This window comes from Myotis myotis, unplaced genomic scaffold, assembly GCF_014108235.1.
Source record: "Myotis myotis isolate mMyoMyo1 unplaced genomic scaffold, mMyoMyo1.p scaffold_m19_p_1, whole genome shotgun sequence".
NCBI classification, from domain to species: Eukaryota; Metazoa; Chordata; class Mammalia; order Chiroptera; family Vespertilionidae; genus Myotis; species Myotis myotis.
Genome location: NW_023416313.1, coordinates 25,131,932 through 25,152,798, shown reverse-complemented (window position 1 = coordinate 25,152,798; position 20,867 = coordinate 25,131,932). Strand labels below are relative to the sequence as shown.

The following is a 20,867-nucleotide window of genomic DNA, read 5'->3' as shown; positions in this document are numbered from 1 at the left end:
AGTTAAGGGCACATGCCCGTGTTGTGGACTAGACCCCCCCAGTAGGGGGGGTGCAGAAGGCAGCCGATTCATGATTCTCTCTCATCACTGATGTTTCTCTTCCTCCCCCTCCCCCCCTCTCTTTTTCTCTATCTTCCTTCCTCTCTGAAATCAATAAATATATATATCCTATATAATAAAAGCCTAGGTGTCATTACGCCCTTGCGCACCGCTGCCACAAGATGGCTGCCACAAGATGGCCGCACGCACAGTGGAGGTGGGGCCCATTGGCCACTCTGCACAGTGAAGCCTGCAGGTGCGGAGGAGGCTGGTCCCGACGTCGCCACCTCCTCGTGGGGAAGAGGCAGGTCACAGCAGGGGAGGGCAGTTGGGGACGATCAGGCCAGCAGGGGAGCAGTTAGGGGGCAATCAGGCAAGTAGGCAGGCGAGCGGTTAGGAGCCAGCAGTTTCAGATTGTACGAGGATGTCCCAGATTGGAGGGACAGGCCAGGCTGAGGGACACTCCCCTCCAGTGCACGATTTTCATGCACTGGGCCTCTAGTGTGTGTGTGTGTGTGTGTGTGTGTGTGTGTGTGTATTGTATATAATTATTATTTTTTTAAATTTATTTTCCTGGGCCCTAACCGGTTTGGCTCAGCGGATAGAGCATCAGCCTGGAAATGAAGGGTCCCAGGTTCGATTCTGGTCAAGGGCATGTACCTTGGTTGTGGGCACATCCCTAGTAGGGAGTGTGCAGGAGGCAGCTGATCAATGTTTCTCTCTCATTGATGTTTCTAACTCTCTATCCTTCTCCCTTCCTCTCTATAAAAAATCAATAAAAATATTTTCCCTGGAGTGCTTCCTGTCGAGCCTGAGCTTGTTAAATATATCCAGTGGCAGGGTCACGATCATAGACAGGGCCTTGGCTCACTTAACAGCAGTTTATGCATTTACTTCATTGGTACAGATTCTTTTGGGGAAATTCCCAGCTTATTGTCAAGGATGAGTCTAGCTCAGCACCAAGCTCCCTGTGGCTTCAATCAATAGTAATGAGCAGAGCCTGTGCACCATTGCTCCGTTCTAGAATTCTGAGCCCAGAACAGTGCTGTTGTTATGCCCAGAGAAGCATCACGAGGCAAGTCGGCACCAAGTAAAAATGCTGATGGCCAGTTCTGGGTAGAATTGCTTTACGTGGGACTTACAGCCTTGGTTTTCACCATTGTTCTGATAGCAGAACACACAGCTGTGAGACACACACACACACAGAGAAGGTAAGCGATAGAAATTGATTTACTAAAATTTGAGATGCAAATATGCAGAAAAATCTATCATCTTCGGGTATCCCATTATTCAGATTTCAGTGTAAGCCTTATAGTTGCAAACTAAGATTTTGGTGTCTGAGTGGGTGGGTTCTAGTCTTCCCTTATTAGCTTCACTTGAGTTATTTGAATTCCTGTTTTCTCATTTATAAAATAGGGATTATAGTAGTGCTTGCCACGTAGGGTTTGGGGATGATTGAAGAGGTCATAAATGTCAAGGATTTAGCACTGGGCCTGGTACACAGCAGATGCTTAGTAAATATTGTAATTAATGCTTCAGCACAAATGTGAGGGGCATGGGCTAGTGCAGTGTTTCTTAAATGTTTGGGGCTCAGCATATGATATCAGGCAAATGAACTAAAGGATACTCAATTAAATCTAAACTTCAGATAAGCAATAATTTTTTTTTAAAGTATCAGTATGTCCCAAATACTGCATGGATATTTATACCAAAATATCATTTGTTGTCTATCCGAAACTCAAATTTAACTGGATGCCCTGCATTTTTCACTGCTAAATTTAGCAACCCTATCTTTACATTCCTAGAAATTATTGAGGAACCCAAAGTGCTCTTATTTATGTGGGCAGTGTCTGTTGCTATTTGTCACATTAGAAGTTCAAACTTAAGAAATTAAAATTATTATTAAATCCTTCAAAAATAACAATAGTAAAATCTCACATTGACATAAATAACATTTTTATGAAAAACAGTATATTTCCAAACAAAATGGATAGTGAGAAGAGTACATCATTTATGTTTTTGCAAATCTTCTTCCCTCCCTAAATCTTTTTAATGGCTGGCTTGGTAGAAGTCACCTGTATTCTTATATTTGTTTAGTCTTTAATCTGTTGAGATATGTTATTTTCATCAAAATATATAAAGAAAATTTAGCTTCACAAAGATATACAGTTGGAAAAAGGGGAAGAACTTTAGTAGCCTTTTCAGATCATTGTGAACATTCTTCTTTGATTCTAAACCCAAACTCTAGAAAAGAATTTCATAAAGGTTCGTTGCACTACAGAATCTGAAACCATATCAATGGCCTTTTCCTTTGGGAAAACACCAAGGGCTGTTGCAACCCTGCTTAGGGTCTGAGTTTAGGCTGGAGTGGGCGGTGAGCAGTTTTGGGGGCCACATTCTAAAGCTCTGAAGAAGGGAAGGGGCTCCAGTGAATCGGGAGTGCCGAGGCCTTTAGCAGCTTCTTACCCTCCTGCTGCTTCCTCCTCTCCTGTCTCCTAGTATTCAAGGGAGGTCGAAATCCCTTTCAGAATCTGGGACCATCCTGCAGATCAAATGGATGCTGGACTCAAGGATATCCAGATTAGAAGTAGGCCCCTAGAACGGACAGAGACCCTGGACGAGGCCCAGGGAGCTACAGTGGCAGGCCCAGAGGCTGGTCTTTCTGCCCTGTCAGACCACAGCAGCTAGAAGTCCCAGGGTATACCTGCATGCTGTCATGCCCAAAGCAATGGAGCAACAACTCCACTTAGAATTGCGTGACTGAAGTGGGGAAATGCTGCTATAAAATATGCCTGTTGTCTAGAAGGCACAGTTCTTCCTCAGGGCCACAGAATTCAGTCTCTGAGCAGCAGGAGATATCATATTTGAATACAATAGCACACCAAGTGCTGTATGTAACATGTGGAATTTTAACACCACCTACAGTGTTTAAAGTCAAGCTTCAAATTTATGGCCACAGGATAAAAGAAAAAAATGAACATAAAGCTTTCCCTGAAGAGAAGTGGGGGAATCCATACTGCCTATGAATAGATTTGTTTATGGATTTCAAAGTGAACAGGACAGATTGTCTTTGGGATAAGAAGGAAAGGCGGAGGAGGAGTGGTTGAACAGGGCCAAACAGGTTCTGAGCACAGAGCGGCAGAAAATGCGCAGGTGGCTGTTGATTTCATGCTGTGACGTGATAGTTAGCTTATTTGCCATCTTGTCTTTATAACCGACTTTTAGCACGCTCCTTTGAATTAAAAAAAAAAAAAAAAGGCAAAGCAACCCTAAACTCTCAGGCCCCCACTTATACCTGGAGTGTAATCCATTGAGGCACTGCTTTGGATTATACTATGTCTTCACATTTTTCTTCATCGAAATTCAAGTATGTTACTAGACAGTGAGCACGGGACTCCATGCTGAGGGGTGCTCTGGCGGCCTAGACAGCAATGGACATACACACAAATGCGTGACCCCAGAGAGCCTCTAATGAGGAAAGACTCCTAGGACAGTGACGGCGAACCTATGACACGCGTGTCAGAGGTGACACTCGAACTCATTTTTTTGGTTGATTTTTCTTTGTTAAATGGCATTTAAATATATAAAATAAATATCAAAAATATAAGTCTTTGTTTTACTATGGTTGCAAATATCAGAAAATTTCTTTATGTGACATGGCACCAGAGTTAAGTTGGGGTTTTTCAAAATGCTGACACGCTGAGCTCAGAAGGTTCGCCATCACTGTCCTAGGAAGTGGTATTATCCCCAGTCATGCAGGTATGTCCCTGTGTCCCTGTGCTCCTGTTGGGTTTGCCCAAGGGCACACTGGGACCGCAGGAGCCTGGAGGTGGGTTACAGGGGTCAGGTGAGACAGACTCTAAAAATAGGATAAGAGGCAGCCCAGCCCAGGGGGAAGAAGGAAGGAGATAAGAAGAGCCATCCCAGAGGAAAATAAACTGCAGTTGGCAGGGAGAACTGTTGGGACTTAAAGAGGTGCGTGTGAGGGCAGGGAGTGAGTGGGTCAGGCTTGAGCGGCAGCAGGGCAGTCCTGGCCTGTCAGCCAAGCTGAGCTTCAGTCCCAGTCCCGCCAGCATTTCCCCGTGACGTTGGCCAGCTGTTGAATCTTTCTGGATCTCAGGTCTCACTTGGGTGGAATCTGTATGATAAGAACATCGGTCTTACCACCCTCACCAAGTGGTTTAACCTGCTGCATAAAATAATCAAAGAAATGGGAGGATGAGAATTACTCTTTACCACATCCCCATCTTCTCTCAGGGAAGCAAGGCAGAAAAGGAAGGGGGGAAAGAAAGGGGAAGGGAAGGAGAGGCCAGGATGAGACTAGAAGGCAGGTTAGGAGGCGGGAGTAAAAAATGTGAAAGTAAAAGAGATGGCAGCCTGGGCTGGAGGCCAGGGAGGCCCCTCACCACGCCCTGAGAGGCAGATAACTGGTCATCTAAGATCCCACCCAAGACAGATTAGTGAAGTCAATTGCCCTGAGTCACAGCTCTAACCTGAGGCACCTGTAAATGAGGAGACAGAGACAAGATGGACCCATGTACTTAAGGTAGGGGGGGAAAAAATTGCAACTACTCTTTAAGATGTTTTGAAAATTGTGAAGAACGGCTCTATGCCATTTTCTAGGTTCTCGGATTGGCACAGCTGTCTATTCTTTGGAATATTTTCCCTGGGAAGGGGTGGGGACAAGGGAATGGGCTTTCTTACCTGCCTAACCTGGCCTTGTGTGTGGTTCTGAAACCAAAGTCAATTCTTCCTTCTCTAGATGCCCTTGGTCTCCTTTTAGTGAGTAGGTTTGGCGGTTGCTAAGTAGCACGACTTGCTTCTTTCTCAGACTGTCCTACTCACAGTAGGTGTGTGCTGCCCACAGGGGCTTCGGACTCCAGCAACCTGGGTAGTGTCTGTAAAGCCAGGCGGGGGATCCCTGGACACCCCCTTTATTGGTTAACCCTGGTGGTACCAAGAGGCACCTGACACTCTGGGTATGCTAATAATTCGGAGCCAGCAAGTTTCTGTTATCCTCCCGTTGTAATTGTTAACTTGAATGGAATGCAAAACTTCTGGTTTGGAGCAGAGTTGGTTTTTAACTGTGAATTTACTTGAGGGATATGGAAAATGGGAGTGCATTCTGCTTATGGTGGAAGATGGTTTATGGAAGGCGTGTGTGAATTGCAGTGGCTCTGATCAATAGAAAACGATGGTAAATGTATAGTTACTGCCTTGTCTACAGACTCACCGGTGAACTGAACCCTTTAACCAACTTTTGCCTTGGACACTTTTTTAGTTTAGCAAGCTGAGACTTGCTGGGGATTAGAACAATGAGCTTATCATAAGGCCGCTTTAAGAAGAAGAAGAAAAAAAAAACCACACAAAACACATATACAAAACGCTAACACTTCCAGTGTCAGGGTTTACTTCTTCACGCCTTCCTGTCTGCTTACCCCCGACCGCCACCCCTTGAAATCCCCCCCACCTTGTTAATAGGGCCCGCCTGTTCATTTGCATTATTGTACATCACAGGCTGTCTTTGCGACCATTATATTGTGTTCTCTCTATGGTGTTTGCTCTGAGGGTGGGACACAGGCTGTTTAGTGTCTTGTAAAACATTTACCAAAAGCACTGAGCCATGGTTTTGAAGGGCATTCCCTTGCCAGAGTGTGGGAGGAGAGAGCAGCCGCCGAAAGAGCTCCAGGTGTTTGCAGGTACTTGTCTCGTACTTTAGTATTTAGAAATGCTTAAAAATTCAGATTACATACGATCCGGTCCCGTTCTACTGGAGGGGCGGGGGCAGTGAGGGGAGGGAAGGGGCCAAAGCAATTTCTTTGCAAACTGTGTGTTTCAGTGGCTCACGGTCCCCGGAGAGTTGTGATCATCGGTTTCAGGCAAATGTTTTCAGTTTTACTAGAGAGACTAGCATGTCAGGGAGAGTGAGTTAACATCTACCTGCGCCTGAGGTTTGTCAGTGTCTGGATCGGGTGTTAGCGGCGTTTGCTTGAGCACAGAATCCAGGACCAGGTGTGGCGTCCCTGGGAGCCGACGTGTAACCTTGTGATTTGCACTTCAGTGTGCCCCGTGACGCATTCCAGTAAAAGCTTTCGCTAAATGGTGGCTCTGGTTTCATGAAAATACTTTTAAACTTTCTTTCCTCCCCCACCCCTATCCCCCACCCCGTCCTGTTAAATTTCGACTAGATAACAAATTAAAGGTCAGCTTGAAAGGCAGCTTCTTACCTTCAAATATGTGTTTTTAGAATGTGTTCAGTGCTAGAAACAACTCATATGCTGGTCCTAGATAGTTTTGGAGGAACTAGTGACTAAATACTACTTGGAAATATTGCATATTTATTTTTTAGCTGGTTTTGTTGCAGAAAATATTTTCATTAAAAAAAAAAAGAAAATATGAGCATATATAATAAAATGGAGCTTTAACCAAATGTTTACCTTTGAGCAATTGTAGTGATACGTCAGCCATGTTATTAGTGGCTAAAACCCCAACAGCGAATAGGAAAATCTAGAAAAAGGATAGCTCCAGAAGATTCCTGTAGTGGCCACCTCCTGGGAAAAGAAGCTGCGTTGTAATGTACGCAGTATGGCAGACAGGGACTCTGATGGCAGGAGGCATAAAAATGAAGACAGTGCTGAAGTTTAAGAGCCCATGGATTATGAAAGAACTTGATTTGGGTACATTTTTGCCCCGTGACAGGGGCAGTAAGAAGCCAGCAATCCTTTTCCTGACAAGTTCCCACTCATGGCAAAATGGCTGGGAGAAATGGTGGTTTTAAAATTGGAGGAAACTTCCTTCATGAGCAGAACTTCACTGTGGCTTTGTGTGTTTAGGCAAATAGGATGAGATCTAACAGACTGTGGAAGGCTAGTGCCTCTGACTGCTTGTGTATGGGTGTCCGAAAATTGAGTCACTACCCTGACCACGGAAAGCTTGTCACTTCTGACAAGGGAAGGAACCTTTTCTTACCGCTGAGATTTCGAAATAGTGGTAAGAATACTTGCTCTGTACTTGTTTGTTTCATAGAAGCACTTAGATTGCTGAATCTTTTGACCTTCTGTGAAACCATGTACTATCAAAACATAGACCCTGCACAGTGAAGGGGATCGATGCCGTTTTAAGTTTGGAATTGTATCAGAGGAACAGAAAGATTCTGAAAAAAAGTCTAAAAATAAATCACTTCCAGATATTTGTCATTCCTCATTTCCCTTTATTTCACTGGGAAAATCTTTATTTGGTGTTTCTTCATTTAGCTTTTTCAAATTTCAAGTCTCAGAGATCTATATGAAATTGTAAGAAACCTCGATCACCAAAAGCTACATTCATATCTCATGTTATAGGTTCTTGCCGTTACATGATAGTTGGCTGATAGATCAAGTCACATATCAAACTAAGCCCTGAATAACTTGGCTCATATCTCTGGCATTTAAAACTTTGCTGCTGCCCTAACCGGTTTGGCTCAGTGGATGGAGCGTCGGCCTGAGGACTGAAGGGTCCCAGGTTTGATTCCGGTCAAGGGCATGTACCTTGGTTGCAGGCACATCCCCAGTAGGGGGTGTGCAGGAGGCAGCTGGTCGATGTTTCTCTCTCATCGATGTTTCTAACTCTCTATCCCTCTCCCTTCCTCTCTGTAAAAAATCAATAAAATATAGTTTTAAAAAAACTTTGCTGCTACTACATGGGATATGTAATAATGCTTCTCTATCAGGCTGGTTTCACATGGCATATAATTGAGTAAAGTCTCTCTATGAAGGCTGCTATCTGTTCCGTCTGTCCTTTAGACTGTGAGCTCTTGCTTTGTAATGTAATGCTCTGGAAACAATAATGGGCCCCAAGTGAGGTGGCAGTTTGCAACATGCAGTAATGCCCGAGGAGTCAGGGCAGTTTGGGCTTGGACAGAGCTGTCACACAAAGGCATGGTTGGGTAACAATCTTTCAAGGTGATTTTGGTGACTGTGCCAAAAAAGTCACATTTGTGTGAGCTTGGGCCAGAACTATGAAGGCAAAATGGAGTGATCACCAGGATGAGTCGGGTATTTTTTGGCTGGTTTTGTTTCAGCAGGATGAAATAAAAACAACCTGTTCAGGTTAGCTGAGCAATCACTACAAATCCTTCACTTGACTAGAAACCCAAGGTCTTAAGTAAGGCAAACAACAGTGCTCACAGCAGCCAAAACTAATGCCATTAAGTCTACCAGGGCTTCATCCAGTGCCTATTGCCTGTTGGTTTAAATGTCTTTGAATGAAAGTCCAGTACACAGTACATCAGAACTCTTCCTCTTAGTTGGCTATCACGCACGATTCATTCATTCAACCAATACTTAGGTCTCACTCTGGGCTAGGTTTTCATCTCTCACTTCTTAGATGTCATTTCCTCAAGGTGTCCTTTGGAACCCCCTAAATTCGGTCCAATACTTCCCCCTTTAAGATAGTTATCACACTTGTTTTAAGCTAAGATGTAAGTCTCCCTAGGTAAAGAATGCCTCATTCACGACTATATTTCCAGTGCTTAGCACTTATTTGACTTAATCCTGTTACATAAAGTTTTCTTCAAAAAATAGGTGCCAAATATATGAATAAAGGAATAAGAAAAAGTAAATGAGAAGGACCGGGATGGTTAGAGGTAACCATTGCAACAGTGAAAAATAGCGCCAGATAACAGGGAAGGGGCAGAACGTACAGGAGCCTTGAAGCTGTCCCTCCATTTCAGCCCAGCTCAACCATTTACGTTTCTAAGGATAACTTTGGTTCCCCAAGAAGAATGTACTCAGTAGCATCTGTTTAAAATAATAAGGAAGACTACAAATCATCTTATAACGATTTTTATCCAAGAAAGTAATAGTTTTCTTACTTCAATACTTAAATTCAGTTATTTTGGAAAACTTCATATATGACTAATTCTTTATTCCTACAGTTATGAGGTACCAATGAATACATTTTTCACTCGTGTAAATGTAAAAAGAGAATGGAAGAATGCATAAAAGGAACTTTGTGTAATAGGATTAAGTCAAGTAAGTGCTTTGAAAAAATAATATTTTAAGCATTATATATTGAGTTTTAAAGGCAGTAAAATGCACAACTCTTGAGTATACAAATTGATGAATTTCACACATACACACACACACACACACACGCCCTTTTGCAGGTGACCATCATTCAGACTTCCATCATCAGCTCTGGCTGTTCTTGAACTTCATAAAAATGGAATCATACAGCATGTGCTCAATTGTATCCGGCTCCTTTTACTCAACCTTATGTCTTGAGATATTCATCCACATTGTTTCATGTAGCTGTAATTTATTATTTCATTGATGCATAGTATTCCTTTGTAAGAATGGGCCACAGTTTAATAAATCTGGGAGGAACTGAAAACATGACGATATGAGCTGAAAATCCTTCCCCATGTGTGCCAGCTCTTTAAAGTTAAATGATCTCATAAAGGGCGCGGTGGAAACGTTATCACCTGAAAGGGTGGAAGGAGAGGAATCTATTTCTGGGAGTGTATTTGCCAAGCACTCTGCATGGGCTGTTCATTCAAACGGGAACCATTGCCCATGGAGGCAGCGGCCACTGTTTTGCAGATGAGGAAACTGAGCCTGAGAAAAGATTCATGACCTCGCCTTTGGGCTGAACTAAACACACAAGCTGTTAGCTGTAGCAGACAGAGATCCGGTCCTGGCAAAGGTGGCGCTAGATGGCTGCTGAGGCTGTGCCACCTCCTAATGAAGCCCGGGCTTTTATATAATAGTACACACTTGTGTATGTCCTGTCAGAAGCCAGCCATTGGCCTGACGTTTCTTAGGCCATCTCTCTTTCCCTTCAAAGTTTGTTTTGTTTTGAAAAGAAGACTCCCTTGTGTGTTTTTTATTCTCACCTTCCTTTATGAATATATTTTTTGCATATGAATAATTTATTTTCAGATGCACATTGGTATATATTCTAAAGTCTGTATTTAGAATAGTTTTGAGGTTTTTCTTTTTAAAGATTAGGTATTAATATTTGTGCATAAAGATGTATTCAATCGCCATAGGAAAGGTTGGTAAATTTCAAGTTAGAATTGCTGAGAAATTTTCGGGGAGGCATATGTCAGGTCTTTCAAAGTGGGGTTTGAAGTACTTTAAACTCTAACTCAGAGGGCTCTGCATACTGACCCAGGAGGTGTCAAAGTCTCTGATTCAACTGACTGTCTCAGACATGAACAAAGTTTCAAAATGTCCTTTTCATTACTATCTTCCTCGATTTTCCATTCTACAAATATATGCATTCACAATCACAAATATTCTATTCCTACTTCAAAAGTTACCGCCAACTTCTAAATGTGCTTCATTTAGAATAACAAAAGGGAGAATATTCCTTTTGGAATATTTTTATAGCTGTGGATGAAAGAAGTTAGGCTTTTTGAAATATATTTTTATTGATTTCATAGAGGAAGAGAGAGATAGAAACATCAATGATGAGAGAGTATCATTGATCAACTGCCTCCTGCACACCCCCTCCTGGGGATTGAGCCTGCAACCTGAGCATGTGCCCTTGACTGGCATTGAACCCGGGACCTTCCAGTCCGCAGTCCAGTGCTCTATCCACTGAGCCAAACCAGATAGGGCAAGAAGTTATGTTTTTAACTTCACATTAATATCACGAGGCACATCGGTGTGGCCAGGCTGTCATTTCAGGGAGGCTGCAGATAAGCTGGTGAGCCCACCCTTCGCAATGGAAGACAAGAACATATCCCAATAGCACCTCAGTCAAATATTTTAAGTCACTTCTAGAAAGAGCAAGAGGTGCCCAGAATCTTTGCTTCAAAAGCTTCATTATTTTCACGTTAGTAGAAAGCCCCTTGCAAAGTGGTCATCAAAGATTAGAGTTGATTCTTTTAACCTTATGAGGAACATAAAGTATTGGAACATAACCACAGGAATAATACTTTGCATTTGTATGCTTTTAAAAATATTTTCTCAAATAATTTTTATGGTTACCTTTAAAAGGAATTCTGAGATGTAAAATATACTCATTTTGTATTTGAGAAAGCTGAAATAGAGAAGCCTTTTCCATATGGCACTTACTTTTCCACACATTTCCCATCTCTGGCTGTTACTGTTAGGATTAACTGAGATGCTGTGCAGTGTGTGAGAGCATCTGGCACATCATGGGTGTCCAGTGGCTCTTAGTTTACCTTCCATCAAGCAGGATTCCCTGGAAGGAAGTTTGCACATATGAACGCAGCTGGACTTTTAACAGTGAGTTCAGAAGATTGAACACTGTCACATGGGACTTTTTTTTTTTCTTTAAGGATCGTGAAACATCAGCATTTAAATGAGCCATTGTTAAAGTAAGTGCCACCTCTGTGTCAGTCACAAACGCAAACTTGGACTCTGAGTAGAAACAAGGGCTTTCATTCTGCTTTTCTAATGAAATGGCTTCTTATTATAAAGCCCTAGAAAGGCCTACTTTTACTTTTTCCAATTAATATTATTTATTTCCAATTCATTTCCAATTTAATTTTTAAATTAAAAATGTTAGAGCACTTCATGTGTACAGTCCCTGATGTTGTTTAATAAGATGCCAGAGAAAGCAAGATCGTACATTGAAGGTGTAAGACCTGGGCATCTACATACACACGTACGTACACCCACACACATGATTTAATATAATCCCATGTATAATGTGATGAGAGCTTCATTTGCCACATAAAATGATAGTTAAGTATTTTAACTGGAATTTTAAAATGAAATTGAATTCTCTAGAAGACATTATCAGGCTCTGAAGGGGTGGAAAGACACTTGACCAGGAATCAAGGAATTGATCCATTCTGGGTCTTCCTCCGAGCCAGTTCTGTGACTTTGAGAAACTTCTTTGTGCTTGGAGCTGCTCCCTCAGCTGTAGTCCCCTCACATTATGCATTGCTCAGGAGTATTCTGTTGTTGGCGCAATGAAGTGTTTCGTTTTTAGTTCTAGGAAATAACATTGAACTTCAATATCAAAAGATCCTAGTATCTATGAAGTTTATAGTCCAACCCACTCTTTATCTTTGCAATAAGAAAAATTAAGGAATCTTTTTCATTTTTATGATTTGCCTTCAAAAGTGGGTAGTCCTTGGCCCTCCCTAAGCATTCTTTGATAGAGAACCTGCTATTTACAAATATCTCAAAAATGGCCTATTTTTGGTCCACAAAAAAATGTGTGAACAAAATAAGGAGTGTAATGTGAACAAATTAAGTTAATGGGGATAATTTTTGGTGGGGAGAGATTTTTGACACAAAGAAGTAATCTAGTATTCTATTAATTCATTATCCTAGTAACAAGACCCTATGATAGAATCTGAGAGGAAAAACTACAGAAAAAAAAGTAGTAAGAAACAGTCCAATTCACAAAAGAGAAATATGGGTGTATAACACAAGGAAGAACGCCGACATCACAAATAACCTGCAAATTCAAGCAACAGTGAGCTTACCATTTCCTTGCCATGAAAGAATCTTGTATCATCAGAGTGGCATATAAAAAAATGTTATTTCTGCCGTGGCCGGTTTGGCTCAGTGGATAGAGCATTGGCCTGTGGACTGAAGGGTCCTTGGTTCGATTCCAGTCAAGGGCACATGCCTGGGGTGCACGCTCGGTCCCCAGTAGGGGTCGTGCAGAAGACAGCCAATCAATGATTCTCTCTCATCATTGATGTTTCTATCTCTCCCTTCCTCTCTGAAATCAATAAAAAAATATTTAAATAATAATAATAAATAATGTTATTTCTAAAAATAATTACTGAAATTTAAAGTCTCCTGCTGGCAAATCTATAAGATAATGACAGTAAACACTGTCCAAGGTGAAGGGCAGCAGAAAGCAGTGACCATGGGGAGATTATTGACCTTCCAATTGAATGCTGCTAGTAGGGCTTTTCAAGATCTTGGATTCTGAGCTTTTTCAGAATGTCCAGGACTGGCCTTGCTTGTGCCCATGGCTTCCCCTTTGCTCGCCCACTCGCAAGGCAAACCTGCAGTTCACCAGTCATGAGTAATCCTCAGGCATGATCTGAGTATACCTTCTCCTCCCAGTTCCCGACTCCTGCTGCTGGCTATCAGCACCACCCAAAATCTCTCCAGACCTCGCCTCCACCTGGCCTCCTGCTCTGAGATCACTGGCAGGGAGGACTCCCCTGCCCAGTGCAGACACATCAGATCTCTGTTACGTCTGTTCTGACCTCTCGGCTTTAGGTTCTGATTTTAAGTCTTTGTAGTTCTTGTTTCAAAGTCAAGGCGTGAAAAAAAATAAAGGAAGATATAAATATCAGGTGTTATTCACTGATATGTCTGTCTAAGCTTAACAAATCCAACTTTTTCTCAAGTTCTGTATCATTGAGCACTGACTGATTCACACGTAGTCATTAACGTCTCTCCCTGCCATGCCACCCCTCCCTACCAGATGAGAAAAATACCATCTTAGCCAGGGAGCGCATTTTTCAACAGCTCTTGGGGAGTCCAGTCCACTTCCTCCTTCATGCTTGACTTCCCCTCAATTCAAGCCAGGCTGGAGTCATCGAATGAAGATCTGCACTTCTTTTTCTGAACAAAGTAACAAGGACTCATCAAACAAATATGCTTGGGAAATACGTCAACAATAGTTACAATACAGCAGGTGACTTGCCCAACTTGGCATCTCCACCCAAGGCGTCAGACAGGCAGACGTGGGCCACGTTAGTGTTTAAGACCATCTGGGTGGAAATGTTGGACTGGGGAAGGCAGGCGACGGGTGGGGCGTGAGTGTGGGTGCTGGGGCTTGTAGGGAAGGTGTATGTGTAGTCACTGGAAGTGGTGTTGTGTGTACTTAATGCTGGTGCAGGGAGGGAATTCAGCCTCTGGAGAGGAAGAGCAAGACTGAAAAAAAATCATTTGAGCTACTGAGCTTCAGTTAGCTTTCATCTGACTCTATTTTACTATTTTTTAAAAATTTGTAATCCTCACCCGAAGGCATGTTTTTATTGACGAGAGAGAGAGAGAGAGAGAGAGAGAGAGAGAGAGAGAGAGAGAGAGAGAGAGAGAGAAAGAGAGAGAGAGAGAGAGAGAGAGAAACATCAATGTGAGAAACATCGATCCGTTGCCTCCCATACACACCCCAACTGGGGAATGAACCTGAAACCTGGATATGTGCCCTGACGGGGAATCAAACCTACAGCCTTTCTGGAGTATGGGACGCTGCTCCAACCGAGTCACCTGGCCAGGGCTCAGGTGACTCACCTGACTCTTTACTGAATCTTGGAAAAGGTGGCCAGGAATTTTAAGTGCGTTAAATGGAAAAGGCATTGATTACATTAGCTCCTTGTCCTCTACCAAAGTGGATACAACATTTCTAAGACTTACTGGTCTGACTCTGCCCCGAATCTATCCTGCAGGAGCTGCCCTGTCAATCTAGCTAGACCTGTGTTTTCCAACCTGGCAGCCAACAGCGACAGGCAATGCAACGGTTTCAATTTAATTAATTCAAATTAAATGAAATAATTTAGTTCCGTGTTTGCACATTTCAAATGTTCAGTTACATATGCTTAGTAGCTACTGCATTGGACAGTGCAGATAAAAGTGGTTCCCTCATCACAGAAAATTCTGTTGGACAGCACTGATCTAGATGCTTGTTTTCAGGATCTGACAGTATGAAGTATGAGCTGTGCATCCTTCTAGCCCAGCGGTTCTCAACCTGTGGGTCGCGACCCCTTTGGGGGTCGAACGACCCTTTCACGGGGTCGCCTAAATACATCCTGCATATCAGATATTTACATTACGATTCATAACAGTAGCAAAATTGCAGTTATGAAGTAGCAACAAAAATAATTTTATGTTTGGGGGTCACCACAATATGAGGAACTGTATTAAAGGGTTGCGGCATTAGGAAGGTTTAGAATCACTGCTCTAGCCTCTGAGGTTAGAACTGTAAGCAGCAGCAGAATCTAGATCCGTTTTGCAGACCACTCTCCTTTCTGTTGTCCACATCTTCTTGGCCTTATAATCTTCATTATTACCATTATATTCATGTTTTTACATGAGTATGGCCTCAAGTTGCCATGATCAAGTTCAAGTTTAGATTATGCTCGAATTAAGACAGTCTTTCCCTGTGTTCATTTCACTCTTCATGATAAACAAAACCATCAGCTGAGCTTGTATGCACATTTGAACTCTGAGTTAAAATTTCACTCCCCTGGGATCTCTTGTTTTATATTGCTGTTATTTTTCGACGTTGTGAAATTCAATGAAGAATGTAACTTGTTACCAGAAACCAGTTTAAATATTGACCTTGCAGACATTTCTTCAAAACCTAGAACTTGAAATTTATAAACAAGTGAAACCTGAAAAATAGACGTGATACAGAAGCAAAGAATGCCAGGGACCGTAGTCCGTGTTTTCTGTGATGGATTAGTTACTGGAAAGCTGTGGTTAAAGGAAAACCTAGTAAACCATCGAGTGTTAAAGGCATTGAAGAAGCATAAGAGAATATTGGGATAGATCATTTTGTAAAGAAAAGGATTATTTTGTTAGGTGACATAAACCACCTTCCAGTTCATCCGTTTGGTAAATTCAGGAGCTCACGTGTTGTGTGGTTATCTTAGTAAGACTAAGTTCTTTAAATACAAAATTAAGTCCCGTTGTTTAGGGTCAAGTAGATGAACATCTTATTGGTTATATTTCTCTCTTAAAATTTTTTTCTGGTTGCATTTCTATTTTATTTAATTCTCACTTGAGGATATTTTTTCCATTGATTTTTTAAAAATATATATTTTTATTGATTTTTTACAGAGAGGAAGGGAGAGGGATAGAGAGTTAGAAATATCCATGAGAGAGAAACATCAATCAGCTGCCTCCTACACACCTCCTACTGGGGATGTGCCCACAACCAAGGTACATGCCTTTGACCAGAATCGAACCTGGGACCCTTCAGTCCACAGGCTGACACTATCTACTGAGCCAAACCAGTTGGGGCTCCGTTGATTTTTATAAAGTGAAAGAGAGAGAAGGTGGGAGGGAAAAAGTGAGAAAGAGAAACATCGACATGAGAGTGGCTGGGCATAGAACCTATAACCAACCTGCAACCAAGGTCTGTACCCTTGACCAGGAATCGAATCCACGATCCGTTGGTCCATGGGCTGATGCTCTAACCAGTGAGCCAAGCCAACCAGGGCTTTGCTTGCATTTCTTAAGGTCATAACCATATGTGTCATAAATGTCTAGGCGTAGGTAATAGCTGTGGAGGTTTTTTTGTTTTTTTTTTCCTAAAGGTTTTTAAGAGTATGATGCCATCTGTATATTTTAAAAAAATGTATTGATACTTGTAATTATAATACTATGGAGTTTGCAAAAGAGACATTATTGAATGATTGAATGAATGAAGGAATGGATGGATGAATGCTATCTCTAATTTAATATGACTAGTCCACTGATTCTCAAACCTGCAGTTATGACCTGATTGTTTCTACTTCATTCAAAGGAGAATTCTAATGTAAAAGATCTTACATTAGAATTTTAAAAATTTTAGTAACAAATTGAGCTTACATTCACTTTAACTTTAAAAAAGGAAATCTATTATAACAGTACTTTTAATGAAAGGTGTGATATTACATCTATGACAGAGTGTTATAATTTCAAATTTTTAGGACTAGACATTTGATTTTTGTAGTCTTAATATAAGTGTGTACTAATTGGTTTCAAAAGAACATTTAAAATGTTATATTTGCATTGAAGTTTAGAGGGAATAAATATAATAAATTCCAATATGCCCATTGCACAGATTTAATAGCTTTAAAGATTTTGCTATGCTGTGACATCATTCCCTCCCCCTTCATTTTTAAAGTTTTTTTTAAAGCAAATCAAAGACATCTATTATTTTTATTTCTAGTACTTTAATATATGCATCTTTTAAAATATGGCACTATTTTTATATAATCACCATGTCATGATCATACCTAACAAAATTAACAGTAATTCCTTGTTATCATCTAATAATACCCAGCTCACATATACTTTCCAGTGGTCTTAATAATTTCTTTTTACTATTGTTTTTTCATTAGGTTTCCCAGAGAATGCTTGTTTAAGTATCTTTTTCACCAACATTTTATTGTTATAATATACAGCAAATTTGAATTTTATGGTGAACACTCACATTACCCCAAATCTAGATTCTGCCATATTTTGCTATACTTGCTTTATATGTATCTGCCCATCAATCCATTTCTCTATCCATGAATTCATTATATTTTTTGATGGCCTTCAAAATAAATTGCTGAACATTGGACACTTCTCCTGCAATACTTTGTTAACTAAAATTCAATATTTGTTTACAGTTTTTTTTTTAATTAAATCTTTATTGTTCAGATTATTACATTTGTTCCTCTTCCCCCCCCCCCCCATAACTCTCCTCCTCCCAGTTCCCACCCCACCCTCCGCCCTCACTCCCCACCCACTGTCCTCATCCATAGGTGCACAGTTTTTGTCCAGTCTCTTCCCGCATCTCCCACACCCCTTTCTGTTTACAGTTTTTTAAAGACAAAGTTTGCATATAATGAAATACACAAATCTTAGGCATACATTTACTGAGCCTCAACAAAGGCATGCCCTTGTGTAACCCGCATCCCCAGCACGATAAAGAAGTACTCTTAATGCCCCTGCCAAGTCAATCCCTGCCCTACCCCCTACCTCCCACTGATGTGAAATTTTTCCACTACATGTTAGTTTTTCCTGTTTTAGAATTTCATGTAAATAGAATTCACTCAGTATGTACTCTTTTTGTTGTAAGACCCCTTTTACTCCTAATTTTATGCTAATGAGCTAGATCCATTATGTTTCATGTATCTGATTTATTCTGTTCCTGTGTAGCATTTCATTGTATGACATACCACAGTTTGTTTATCCATTCCCCTATTGATAGATGACTAAGATGTTTTAAGTTTTAGGCTATTATAAATAACACTGCCATAAACATGCTTTTAAGTATATATATATAGAGAGAGAGAGAGAGTGTGGGAGAGAGAGATAGAAACATCAATGAGAGAGAACCATCTATTGTCTGCCTCCTGTACACCCCTTACTGGAGATTGAGCCCGCAACCTGGCATGTGCCCTGACTGAGAATTAAACCGTGATGTCCTGGTTCATGGGTTGATGCTCAACAACTGAGCCAAACCAGCCAGGCTGCTATAAACATTCTTTTTAAAAATTATTATTAATATATTTTTATTGATTTCAGAGAGGAAGGGCGAGGGGGAGAGAGATAGAAACATCAATGATCAGAGAGAATCGTTGATCGGCTACCTCCTACATGCCCCCCACTGGGGATCGAGCTGGCAACGTGGGCATGTGCCCTGACCAGGACGAACCCTGGAGTCTGCTGTCTGCAGGCTCTCTATCCACTGAACCAAACCAGCTAGGGCTATAACCATTCTTGTATAAGACTTTGTGAACATGTTTTTATTTCTCTTGGATGAACACCTAGGAGTACAGATACATTTTAAAATAAAATGAAGCTTTTAACCAGAATATTAACATATGGCATAACTAATTATTAATCTTCATTATTATGATATTTAAAAACTTCACCTAGCTGGATAAACTCAATGCTTAATTTTGAAGAGCATGCCCAATAAATTGCAGTGTTTCATCAATAAATTGGACACCTGAGTCCTTAAGACAGCGGTTCTCAACCTGTGGGTCACGACCCCTTGGGGGTCGAAAGACCCTTTCACAGGGGTCGCCTAAGACCATTGGAAAACACATATATAATTACATATTGGTTTTGTGATTAATCACTATGCTTTAATTATGTTCAATTTGTAACAATGAAAATACATCCTGCATATCAGATATTTACATTACGACTCATAACAGTAGCAAAATTACAATTATGAAGTAGCAATGAAAATAATTTTATGGTTGGGGGTCACGACAACATGAGGAGCTGTATTAAAGGGTTGCGGCATTAGGAAGGTTGAGAACCACTGCCTTAAAACATTAGTGGGCTTTTGAGCTAACAGAAAATAACTATCGCAATGCCACTTGAATTATAAATTGATTTGGAATCAATCATAAAATGAATTTTACATGAAGTTTGGATTGAGGGAAAGGAAATTTGACCTTCAGTCCTGCCCTACCACTAATAGCTTTGTCACCTTGTGAAATAATCCAGTCACCACCAGGAAATGAGCTGTTGAGCTAGATGATCTCTAAGGTGTGTTTCAAGTCAGCAAACATTTCTCAAGTTTGTGCTAAGCTTTGAGGACACATATCCCGAGGGGTCCCAGATTGTGAGAGGGCACAGGCCAGGCCGGATTCGTGCACCAGGCCTCTAGTAATCATATAACTGTATTTGTACACGTGGGTCCTTTGAGCAGTCCCAGTCAACATGGCTCAGGACAGCAGACACAGACATGACATCCACAGATGACAGGGCCTTTTAGGGACTGCACTTCAGTGGCATTAGGCTATGATCATTGCAAAAAAGCTCTCTCCATGAACAAGAGAATTTTCTGTAAGCTTCTTCTACTACTACTACAGAGAGAGATAGAGAGAGAGAGAGAGAGAGAGAGAGAGAGAGTGTGTGTGTGTGTGTGTGTGTGTGTGTGTGTGTGTGTCTGTGTGTGTGATCGGACAACTTTCCATAAGTTAAATATAAGGAGCTTCTAGGAGGAACCTTCTTTAATTGCAGTGTCCTTTGTCAACTTTCCGTTTGAACGCCAGTACTGCTCTTCAAAGATACATCAGATTAGTATCGCTCTTCTACCAAAAATAAAATGCCCTTTCAGTAAGGGTGAAGAGGCATGAAGTAAAATTTTACTAGGAGGGAAAATGGCAGCTTTTTATGAGACCTTCAGAGGATGTTTGTTGAACTGGAAAAAATAATAGAAAAAATGAATGGGTCAGGTGAGATTACTGTGTGACCTACTTGGCTACCCCATCCCCATAAAAATATATACCAAAGAAAAGAGGTCTAGTGAGACCCTTTGTCAGTTAGGACTCTTGGTTGTAAGTGACAGAAACCCAATTTCAAATAGTTTAAGGAATTAATCAACCAACAAAGATATCAAATTACACACATATATAGGGTGGGGCGAAAGTTGGTTTACCATTGTAAGTCCGCGAAGCACAGTTTCTCCTTGTATGATTACTTATTAATTATTGTATTATTTTCCATACTAACAACTGTAAACCTACTTTTGCCTCACCCTGTATATATTCACTTAGCTAGAAATTCCAAAGGGTGGACCATGATGGGATCAAAATAGGTCATCAGGATTTTTTTCCCCATCTGTATCTCTGTTGTCCTCACGGTTGGTTTTATTTTTGAAAACGTCAGGCTTATATTGTTCATACAACTCTCATTCCTAAGGAAAACCCTACAGCTTTCTTAGCCCCGAGGGACTCTGGTTCACCTGCATGGTGCCCTGCACCCGAGTTCTGGGACACGGAGGGGTTTTCTGTGGGGAGGGGGATGGGCAGGAGAAAGTAGGGTCTGGATGTTCCTGGGCTCCCTTTCCTCGGTGATGTCTGCCTTAGGAATCTTATGCCACCGGCTCGGAAGTTGAATGACACCATGTTCCTTGCATGCGTGGATTTACTGACTCTCAGGGTTGTTTATCTAGGCAGCTGAGCCTCTTGATAACTGCTGGAGGTTTTATCGTTTCAGCAAGAGTTTGCTCTGAGAACACCGCGTGCTTGGCTTGTCTCTGTTGAGAAACTTTATCATTTCTTTTTTAACCAAAGGGAAGCGCATTTGCCAATATCTAGTTCTAGAAATTAGTGTCAAAGTACAGGTCTGATCAGGAAAGAACCAAGCTTATCAGCATTATCTCCCTGTTTTGTTTCA

At 41.3% G+C, this 20,867-nt stretch overlaps 1 protein-coding gene across 10 annotated transcripts in view; it reads left to right on the top strand.

The window, feature by feature from the left end:
• Positions 1–20,867, top strand: part of RBM47 (RNA binding motif protein 47) — a 155,576-nt gene that overhangs the window by 76,856 nt on the left and 57,853 nt on the right. Inside the window, exon 1 of one of the 10 annotated variants that reach the window (XM_036332072.1) lies at positions 5,653–5,738. The exons of the other annotated variants lie outside the window; for them this stretch is intronic. The gene's annotated coding sequence lies outside the window, so the exon portion shown is untranslated. Of the gene's footprint in view, positions 1–5,652; positions 5,739–20,867 lie in introns of those variants that run through there. 10 annotated transcript variants of the gene reach the window in all.